Source organism: Palaemon carinicauda, chromosome 6, assembly GCF_036898095.1.
Source record: "Palaemon carinicauda isolate YSFRI2023 chromosome 6, ASM3689809v2, whole genome shotgun sequence".
Classification (NCBI taxonomy): Eukaryota; Metazoa; Arthropoda; class Malacostraca; order Decapoda; family Palaemonidae; genus Palaemon; species Palaemon carinicauda.
Genome location: NC_090730.1, coordinates 9,622,280 through 9,633,869, shown reverse-complemented (window position 1 = coordinate 9,633,869; position 11,590 = coordinate 9,622,280). Strand labels below are relative to the sequence as shown.

The 11,590-nt window shown below is 39.0% G+C and overlaps 1 long non-coding RNA gene across 1 annotated transcript in view; it reads left to right on the top strand.

Annotated features, from left to right (window-relative positions):
• The first annotated feature begins 2,457 nt into the window (after nucleotides 1-2,457).
• Nucleotides 2,458-11,590, top strand: part of LOC137642421 (uncharacterized) — a 151,121-nt gene continuing 141,988 nt past the window's right edge. The window contains exon 1 of the long non-coding RNA XR_011044780.1: nucleotides 2,458-2,478. This is a non-coding gene — a long non-coding RNA (uncharacterized lncRNA). The remainder of the gene's footprint in view (nucleotides 2,479-11,590) is intronic.

The following is an 11,590-nucleotide window of genomic DNA, read 5'->3' as shown; positions in this document are numbered from 1 at the left end:
ACCCCAGAATGTGGAAGACATCCAATTAACATCGAACATAGGAATCCAACAACTCCATATTCCTACACATTCAGAAACATTCACATTACAAAGAAGAGAGATTGAAAAATCATGAATATTAAATAACTTTCAGAGATGGATGACCGAAATGTCAGCAACAAACTAGGAATTTTTGACGATTTTTCTGTTTGAAAGAAGAAACAGTTCTTTTAAATTCATGAATTTCAGCTGTCAGTTCAACATTCTGATTTTATAGGAGTCATGGAGAACACAAGAGAGATTTTTAAAGGTTTTCACAGAGAGAGAGAGAGAGAGAGAGAGAGAGAGAGAGAGAGAGAGAGAGAGAGAGAGAGAGAGAGAGAGAGAGTTCATGCTGTACATATTCCGAGAAGAATCGTATTTTTAAAAAAAAAACTGAATTAGCTCACTACATCTATGTAGTTTAACGTAAATGCTTTTATATTATAAAACTTGATAATTGATGAAAAATAATTAATATTTATACTTTCCTCTGATTCTATCGTGAAAAAATAAGACATCAAAAAATACATATGTGCATGTATATATATGTATGCATATATATTTATAACATGCATATATAATATACATATATATATATATATATATATATATATATATATATATACATATATATATATATATATATATATATATATATATATATATATATATATATATATATATATATATATATATACATATATATATATATATATGTGTGTGTGTGTGTATGTATTATATGCATGTGTGTATACTGTAGGTATATATATATATATATATATATATATATATATATATATATATATATATATATATATATAGATGTGTGTCTGTGTAAGTATATACAGGTATGTATATATGCACACAAAAATGAATATATTCTGTGTCAATTAAAATGAAGCAAACTTTGACAGTATATTCAAAAGCATGATGCATTTATCAAAATGAGAATTAAAACATAAATATATCACTACACGCCATTAAATGAAACAAACCAAAAAAGTCATACAAAGTTGGTATAAAAAACAAAGAACGGATGAAGCATCCATTAGCCCATTAAGACATCTCACGCTACATTAACTTAGGACCAGATGCAAATTAGTTGTTATTAACAATTATGGACACCCTCTTATTTCAGGGTAATTAACTTTGTACCTAGCTTTTGAGAAAGGACTTCATGTGTGAATATTGAATCGAATGGTACAAATGGTCAGTAAAGTTTCAGACAATTTTCACTTTCATTATGGCAGTGGCAATGGTAAATATAATGTCCAAGAGATTGACTATGTGATAAGGACCCAAGGCATCTTTCCTTTTCCCTCACATACATAATGAATAGTCTGGCCTATTCTTTACATATTCTCCTCTGCCCTCATACACCTGACAATACTGTGATTATCAAACAATTCTTCTTCGCCCAAGGGTTTAACTACTGCACTGGAATTATTCAGTGGCCACTTTTCTCTTGGTAAGGGTAGAAGAGGTTCTTTACCTATGGTAAGCAGCTCTTCTAGGAGAAGGACAATCCAAACTCAAACCAGTTCTCTTGCTTGAGGGTACACTAGGGAACACAATTCTATCTTATTTCTTTTCCTCTTGTTTTGTTAATTTTTTTATAGTTTATATAGGAAATAGTTATGTTAATGTTACTATTCTTAAAATATTTTATTTTTTTGTTTCCTTTCCTCACTGGGCTATTTTCCCTGTTGGAGCCCCTAGGCTTATAGTATCTTACTTTTCCAACTATGATTGTAGCTTAACAAATAATAAAAACAATAATAATTACGATAACAATAGTAATAGTAATAGTAATAGTAATAGTAATAGTAATAGTAATAGTAATAGTGATAATGATAGTGAGGTTGCAGACACAACTAGAAATTATCAAACTCCCGTTTCTCTTATTTCTTAAATATTTAAAAAATCAGCAACCATATTTAAGTAATCCAAAAGAAATAACAATTTATATTGAGTGGTTACTGATATTTCTATAAGGCAAAGAATATATAATCAGCTTTTTTCAAAATATTTACCATTACCTCAGAATAAGAAATATAATTTTTCAGCGAATTTTTGAAAGAAAATTTTTTTAGATGAAGTCGAATATGATATATTGGATATCGATGGGATATTCATTTTGAAAGACGGAATGCACTGTAGAGTTTAGTATAGATTTCTATAATAAAACAATTAGAATATAAGAAATAATAGTTTGAAAATATTAAAGGACTTGAAATCTTATGAAAAGCGAAGACATTCTTTTAATTCCTAATATAATTTTAACTGCTGCACTCCTGTATGACTTGAACATGAACTTACACAGTTCTGATTCCTTTTTACAGGAAAGCTCATTACTAGACAAGACTATGAAGGTGAGATGAATTCTGATGTCCTACGAGCTTCAAGATCCTACAGTTAGTATGGAGGCTTCGTATCCGTGAAGCGGTGTTCATCAAGGTAAGGTTAATTAGATTTGTTATTTTTCTATTGAAGGGATGATGTTTAATAGCCCAATTCGCTTAGCTTGACTAGTACAGATCTAGCCTAAAGGATATTACCTACGTCAAAAAAGTTGGTAGGAGGTTATGTTTTCGCCCCTGTTTGTCCGTTTGTCTGTGTTTGTTTGTGAACAACTTCCTAGCCATAATTTTAATCGTAGAGTACTGAAACCTACAGGGATTTAATTGTTGAGACGTGGAAGTGATTAAATTTTGAAAGTCCTAGGTCAAAGGTCAAGATCAATGTCGAGCATAAGGTCGACCGAAATGAGCTGCCGTAGTGGAGGTCTGCACTCTCAGTGTTTTTGTAGTTGAGAGAGAGAGAGAGAGAGAGAGAGAGAGAGAGAGAGAGAGAGAGAGAGGGGCTAATTCAAAATTAAAGATTGGAACAACATATAAAGTTTGAATTTGGTGGCTGTGTGAATGTAGAGGCACATCAGTTTTTATATGGTTTTGTGTGCCAAGCAGAAAGTCTTGGGAGTTTTAATTATATAGAACATTTTACATTAGTGATTAAAAGATGACTTCTTTCTATTTCAAAAGTGTTTTAGTATCTTGAAATTTAGCTAGTTTTTATATGGCTATAATGAACTGGGTTTAATTTATCAACTTTATTTTCTCTATGTGTCAGTCTATCAAACCATTTGTCATTAGTTTAAAAAAAAAAAACTTTATGGTTGTATATTAAGATTAAATCATAACTTAAAGAAATATAATCAATGAGTTATATTTGAGTTCAAATTAACAGAAAATTTGGTCAAGATAAGTGACATGCGATTTCTTCCACTATTTATATTACCCAAATTTCTGGGGTCTTATTTATAAAGATTATTCAACTCAGCAAAAAAAAAAAAATAAGGGGAATCTCACTTTCTAGGTTATAGAAGATGGGTTGGAAGGATATATCAATGTTCAATTTAGATGTATAGAGTTTATTCTTAGAATCCTAGACCTATCTATGGCCTATCAACTTTAGGAGTAACAGAATCCAACCAAATATTGATCTTGAATTAGTTTTAAGTAAGCGGAGTAATTCATGTACATTAACATTTTTTCTCCCATCCTTAGATATAAATTTTGCTATCATTGGTCATATATGAATATTCATTCTTTATAAATTTGCAAATAAACTATTGGTTTTCTAGAATCTCAAAGACCAGGCTTTTTTGCTCGCACATAACAGTTGATAAAGTTTTTGATGTAAAATATTTTCTGGTAATTTTCCCCATGATAATTTAGTATATATCTCATAGGTTTTCAAGCTCTTCTAAACTTTTCTGAAGTCTCTCTCTCTCTCTCTCTCTCTCTCTCTCTCTCTCTCTCTCTCTCTCTCTCTCTCTCTCTCTCTCTCTTTGATAAAAACATCTATTACCATGTCAGCTATCACAAAACTTTCCATGTTTTTTTAAATACTTAATTCTAATAATCAATTATTTGATTAAACGTCCGGGAAACTTAGATATTCCTATCAATATAGTAAAAATTGTTTTGATTACGTAGTTCCTTATAATGTAAATAGTTTTGTCTCCCTTTAGAATTCCAGTTCCTTGGAACATTCACGTCCTCTGCCAAACCTCATTGACATGCTTCCATCTTCGGGACCTTAGGGAAATCACTTTCGTCATCGTAAAAGTTCTGATCAGTTTCATTTTACTTCTGTTTTCCGCCGAGGCTGTTTTTCTTACTTCACGGCACAAACAGGATTGTTTTCATTTTTTTTTATTCAAAATGAAAGATATTGTGAGGATAAATTATTCTAATTTCTTTTGAGATAGCATTTTAGTTCCTACGGGTGAATAAAATTCGCGTTTTAACGATCGTGTAATGGGTTAAAATGTGAGATTCCTTTTCAGTAAAGGTTAGTTATTTTTGAATTCTCGTATGACAAAAATATCCTTCAAGTAATAGAATAGTAGACAGAAATAAACTTCTTCTTATGTTATATATAATATATATACTGTATATATATATATATATATATATATATATATATATATATATATATATATATATATATATTTATATATATACTTACATGTATATACATATATTATATATATATATATATATATATATATATATATATATATATATATATATATATATATATATATATATATATATATATATATACATACATATATATATATATATATATACATATATATATATATATATATATATATATATATATATATATATATGTATATATATATATATATATATATATATATATATATATATATATATATATATATATATATATATATTTGGGCTCAGGCCATGTCGTCCTGATGGAAGTTCCTAAAGGGTAGCTTCCTAGGGTATATTTGACTACAGTGATATTCCCAGAGAATTTTACCTTAAGGTATCCAGAATTCTAACTCCTGGAGCGAATATCCCTAAATAAATCTAACAGGGATATCGCATAATATCAGAGGACGTATTCTTGACACGCCACATAGCTATCTTCCCCCCGAACAGTATTAACGCTTCGAGGGGTTACAGTGATAAGAATCTAAAAACGAGAATGAAAAGAATCTCTCCTATTCCGTTTCCAGTGTGTATCTGACGAAGACGGCAGCGCCATCTTTATTCCTTTTCGTGTAGCTCTACTACTAGGTGTTTTCCTTTTGATCTCTCGTTATTTTGGATATTATTCAACATTATGATGCTTTCTTCGGCCTCTTCTGCCTCTGGAAAGTTGAGTATTATCTTTACTTTGTATAAATGTAAGCTCTTGTCGTTTTGAATTAAATCAAAAGAGATATTAACGTAAACAAGAGCTGTTGCCTACCGGAGGCATCCTGGATGCTGTCGCTCGCTATGCATGAGTCATTGAGTTAGCCAGAGCAACGTTCCCGGTTATTATGCTTTAATAAATCTAGCTATTTAGCTCCTCTAGAAATTCTTATATGATGCCGTTAGTTTTCAGTTCGGCGATTTAGGTAACCGATCTTGCCCTTCGCGAGGCCTAGCAGCCTAGGCGTCTGGCCCTAGTACTTTCATGCATGATATAAGTTTGCCGAGTGTTATTTTATTGAAGCTATAGGCAAATATTTTATACATGTAAGATATTGTTGAATTTTCTTTTCCAAGATTGTATACGAGAGAGTTCCGGTGATTTAGATAATCGATTCTCACCGCACCTAGGCTAGTAGCCTATGGGGCTTTAGTATACTTTCACACACATCCCCGGTTGTTCTTATCTCCTCCGGAGACTAAGTTCAATCCCTTTCTCCCTCTGAGTAAGCCTTAGGCTTAGTCCTAGTGGTTCTATCTGAATAATATTCAGGTATAACTATACTAGGATATGTCTGTCCTGACCCGCTAACCAGAGTGACTGGTTTTTGGGTTTGGGGCAGAACATCGAGTTCTAGTCTGTGGTCTGCGTTTTCCTAGCATAGAGAATGAGTTTCCTTTACTAGGTTAGGTGCAGACACAGGAGGCTTTGCTTCCCTAGCCCACATCTGAAGGATTCTGTACGAGATGATTCCTTCTACTAGTGGGCTAGCAGACTGTTCTGTGTTGTTTTTCTCGGGCTGGAGAATAAGTTTTCTCCGTTGCCTGGCGAAATAACTACACCTAACTTTGTTCTGGTATGGAGGAGGATAGCAAGTATTGCCAACCTTCCTCCCCAATAGACAAACTCTAGGTTAGGATGAGCTTTCCTAACTGCTGGGGGTGTCTCATACTAGAACGAAGTTTACAGGACCCTTATCCCGTTCCCCCTCTCTTTCTTAGTGATGGCCTAGCCATCACATCTCTTGGCCAGTCCTACTTCTGTACCTAGTGTAGGTTAGGATGGGGGACCGGCTCAGCTCTCTGCCGGCTGGCAATAACGTGCCGGCCAGCAATAACGTGCCGGCCGGCAGAGACCCTTTTTCTTCTGCAGAGTGAACCCCAGACCTCCCTTGGTCTCCCTTCCGTGTCTGCTGGTAGAGCCCGGCAGGCTATGGATATACAGGAAGCCTGTATGGTACATTCTCCCCTTCCATATGTTCACTCTTTCTTGATGAAGGTTGTATGGCAATGCTGCCTTATAACCTTACATCCATACTGTTTCTCTTGCTAGTATTTTGTACCCCTAGCCCAGCTGCAGGCTTAGCGGCCGGCAGCCGGGTAGGTGGATGTTCTCTGGTTTGTAGTCACTGCTGGCTAGCATGGGTATCGCTACCTTTGCCAGCCGGCAGTAGAAACAGATCCCGAGACCTGCAGCCAGCAGCCGGGTGCTAGTGTTTTCAGTTCGGCCGGCACACTTTTGCGAGCCAGCGTTCTGCCGCCCATTAGTTAAAGGTAGCATACCTTCGAACTATACAAGGGTTAATGCTGGCCGGCGCGTGCCGGCTGGCACGACAGCATGCGATGTACAGTAGTTTCTATATTTGTGGTGTAGTACACACTGCATTGATAAAACTATAGTATAGAGTTTGTTGTAACACTAAAGTTCTTCCAACATACTTAATGTTATCTGGTACAGCCTTTTGTTGAAACCATACAGTATATAGAAAGTGAGTTCTTTCTGTATTCATTCTCTCCCGTGTATTAAAACTTTATTTCAAGGTGTGAGTTACACCTTAACTTTCTGCTTAGGAAAATTTATAAGGTATTCTAGAATAGAATTATCCTTAGTTTTAATATCTTGGGAGGTTACAGCGATTGGCTGGGCAGGAAATACAAGTATGTATCTTTCCTTCTTTCCTTTCTAGCTTTACTGTATAAGCTACATGTATTAATAATAAGTGAAAAGCATTCACTTGGTACTCATGGATTCTCTTCTCTTTACAGGAGGACCATCCGAAGTGCGGGAGTATGTTTTGCAATGTTCGCAGTAAGAACTTCTGTGGACATGAGTTATGCAGGAGGCCCGCAGCATGCGCAATCTCCAAAGGTGATCTCCGGAATTGGGATCCTCAGGTATATACTATATGTTCCAACCTGATTACCGAGTCATTTGACACCCCTAAGTCGGCGGAATCAAGGGATGCGGCTAGGGAAAAGTTGCAAACCTGGGTGAGGGGTTTTCAGAAAAACACTTTAGGCCCCTACCTTCCAAACGAAAAGATGAGGGCCTACCTTTTCCCTAAGGCATCGGCTGAAGCAGTCATTCCTTAGCCTCAGGAGGAGATACCAACTGTCCATAATCCGGTAGATTCTGAAATCTCGGCCGCCCTTCAAGACATCCAATTGGACGATAGGATGTCAAAAGTGTCGGATTATACAGAGAAGGACCTTCTATGAAAAGGTCAGTAGGAGGAGCTGACCCAGGCTCCAGAAATAGAAGAGGAAGACATCGACAAGGTGTCGGTTACATCGGTTCCGGCCCCGGAATCTGTTCCCTCTACATCGTCTGCTATCCCAGGTGATCTGGAAGGGACTCTTTCTTCTATTGTTGAGATGATTCAACAAATACAAAAGAAGAATGATGAAAAGGAAGCTACGATGAAACTGGAGGTACGTAGATTCGCAGCATCACGTGGGCCCCAGAGGCGACTCAACGCGAAGGATCTTCCTTTGTGCTCAGATACCATTCCTTGGAGATATGCCGAACGCATGCCAATGACAACCGGGAAGATTGTAATATCAGAGAAGTTGGGCCCAATTCCCTTGGAAGATGTGGAATTTTGGCCCAACAAAGACTCTTACCCGGACTGCTATGTCCATCTTAGGAAGGAGCCAGCCTCAAAGGAGGAGACGGAGCCGAAGGAGGTCATAGTCCTTGACCATAGTAAAGCACAGGCGTTACTAGCAAGCTCAATGATAGAGAGGGGCTTCACGAACTCAAAGGTGCCAGCCTTGAGTAAGAAGCTTCCCTCCTTTGTGGCCTCTCCAACCAGAGCCTTTCCCTTCATGGAAAAGGGATATAAGGAAGCCTTGAAGGCGATGGAGGCAGGGAAACCATGCCCCTCCTTGGAGGAAAGCAAGCCGTTATCCCTGACCTTACCCTTGGGCCAGAAAGACTGGAAGGACGTTCACCTTACCTTCTCAGTCAGGAAGCTGGAAGCTGATATTGCCGAACGTCAGTTTGGTGAGGAACTTCCAAAGCTGTCGGAGTCTCTCTTGCGCAGAGAGCAAGAGACGAAAGAAACACTTGCGGCATCGATGTCATTGCAAACGACATTGGAAACTATGGCAAGTGACCCCAAAAACCAGGACATGTTCATGTAGTGGCCAAAACTCATCTGGCCACAGTTACGAAGGATCTCTATAGTTTTATTAAAGCTAGGAGAGCCTGTAGAGAGTTCGTGTTCGCCTCGGCTGCGGTGAGGCACGAACCGAGGAAGCTGATCTCCTCTGGCATCTGGGATAAGGACCTCTTTCCCAACGAAGTGGTTAAAGAGGTAGTAGACAAGGCCGCCACGGAGAATAGGAACCTTCTCAAAAAGTGGGGCTTAAATCTTAAAAGAAAGTCTTCTCCGGATGAGGGTCCCCAACCCAAGAAGAAGACAAAAAGGCCTAGGCTATCCTTTTGGCTGGCTAAGCCCTACCGACAGCAACAACAGCAACTCCCTGCGACCACGGTGCCTCAAATAGTGGCACAACCTCCAACCACGTATCTTTTGAAAGGCAGACTTCTTCCTTTCACTCAAATGCTAGAGGAACAGCCAGAGGTTCTTCTAGACGCCCTTCAAGGGGAAGGGGATTCAGGGGAGGACGAGGTCAAGGAGGCAAGGCCTCAGGTCCACAACAGCGGAAGTGAGATGCTTCCTGTAGGAGGGAGACTACATCTCTTTAGGGATCGTTGGACCTTCGATCCCTGGGCCCACAGCCTAATAAAGAATGGACTAGGTTGGAGCTGGACCAGTCCTCCACCTCAATTTCCTTAGTTCTTCCAACATTCTACCCCCGTTCTGGAAGCATATGTCTGAGAACTCTTAGAGAAAAGAGTAATCCGAAAAGTTAAGTCCATCAAGTTCCAAGGAAGGCTGTTTTGTGTTTCAAAGAAGGACTCAAAAAAACTGAGAGTCATTCTGGACTTGTCGCCACTCAACAAGTTCATAGTGAACTACAAGTTCAGGATGCTCACATTTCAACACATAAGGACCCTACTTCCCAAAAGGGCATATACCATCTCTATAGACTTGTCTGACGCTTATTGGCACGTTCCAATTAATCGTCACCTCTCCTCCTACCTAGGCTTCAAGTTACAAAGAAGAGTTTATGCCTTCAGAGCCATGCCATTCAGGCTAAACATAGCCCCAAGGATTTTCACGAATCTTGCAAACGCAACCGTCCATCAATTATGCCTAAAGGGGATCCAAGTAGTGGCCTACTTGGACGACTGGCTGGTGTGGGCAGCATCCAGGACAGAATGCATGCAAGCCTCCAAGATAGTGATCCAGTTCCTGGAACATCTGGGATTCAAGATCAACATCAAAAAGTCTCGACTATCTCCAGCTCAAAAATTTCAGTGGTCGGGAATCCACTGGAATTTAAAGTCACATCGACTTTCCATTCCTGGGAAGAAGTGGAAAGAAATAGCAGGATCTGTCAAGAGACTATTGAAATCCAAACGGATATCAAGATGCGAACAGGAGAGAGTGCTGGGCTCTCTACAGTTTGCTTCGATAACAGATACAGTGCTAAGAGCACAGCTAAAAGATGCAACAGGAATCTGGAGAAAATACGCATCAAACGCGCGAAGAGATCTAATGAGACCACTACCGACTCGTCTGCGAATGCTTCTCAAGCCGTGGTCCAAAGCCAAGCAACTAAAGAAATCAATACTTCTTCAACCTCCTCCCCCGTCAGTTACTATCCACACAGACGCTTCAAAGGAAGGCTGGGGAGGCCACTGTCACCAGAAGAGAGTCCAAGGAGCTTGGTCCAATCTTTTCAAGTCATTTCACATCAACTTTCTAGAAGCCATCGCAGTACTCCTGACACTAAAGAAAGTATCTCCTCGCCAATCGACCCACATAAGATTGGTTCTAGACAGCGAGGTGATAGTGAGATGCCTGAATCGACAAGGGTCGAGGTCGCCTCAAATCAACCAAGTGATGTTGGCCATATTCCGCTTGGCGGAAAGGAAGAAATGGCACCAGTCAGCAGTTCACATTCAAGGGTGCCGCAATGTGACAGCAAACGTTCTATCCAGGTTTACACCAATAGAGTCAGAATGGTCCCTAGACGCAGGATCGTTGTCCTTCATCTTGAGTCAAGTCCCGGAACTGCAGATAGACCTCTTTGCGACGAAAGACAACAAGAAAACACATCGTTATGTGTCCCCATACGAGGATCCGCTAGCGGAGGCAATGGACGCTATGTCCCTGGACTGGAACAGATGGTCCAGGATTTACCTGTTCCCTCCGCACAACCTCCTTTTGAAGGTCCTCGACAAACTGAGATCCTTCAAAGGGAAAACGGCAATAGTGGCCCACAAGTGGCCAAACAGCGTGTGGTTCCCTCTGGCATTGGAAGTACGACTGAAGTTTGTACCGCTTCCGGATCCAACCCTGTCTCAGCAAGTACAGAAGTTGACTGTCTTCACTTCATCACAGAAAACCCGGAACCTGCATCTCATGATTTTCTCTCCTTAGCGATGAGAAAAAGATTCAGGGTATCAAAAGACAGTATAGACTTTCTGGAGGAAACCAGAAGACAATATGAGGCATCATGGAAGAAGCTGGTGTCCTTTGTCGAGGTGAAGAAACGAAAAAGAAATCTTGACAGATTTCTGTTTATCATTCTTTATTCACCTTCATGAGCAGGGTTTAGCAGCCAACATAATATCAATGTGCAAGTCTGCCTTGACAAGACCGATACTATATGCCTTTTAGGCCGACCTGTCTAACGACGTTCTTAATGAATTCCGAAGGCTCGTGCTAAGCTTAGTCCTTCAGCGCCTCCAAGACCCATTTCATGGTCACTAGATAAGATTCTTCATTTTGCCTAAATAATGAACAATGAGGAGTGCGCTTAGAAGGATTTGACTCAAAAGTCATATTTCTGTTTGCACTCGCTTTGGGGGCCAGAGTTGGTGAAATAGTGGCTCTCTCTAGAGAGGAAGGCCACGTGAAACTCACCGATGTTATTCGCAGAGCGGATCCAGACAGTACACCCGCAAGTCA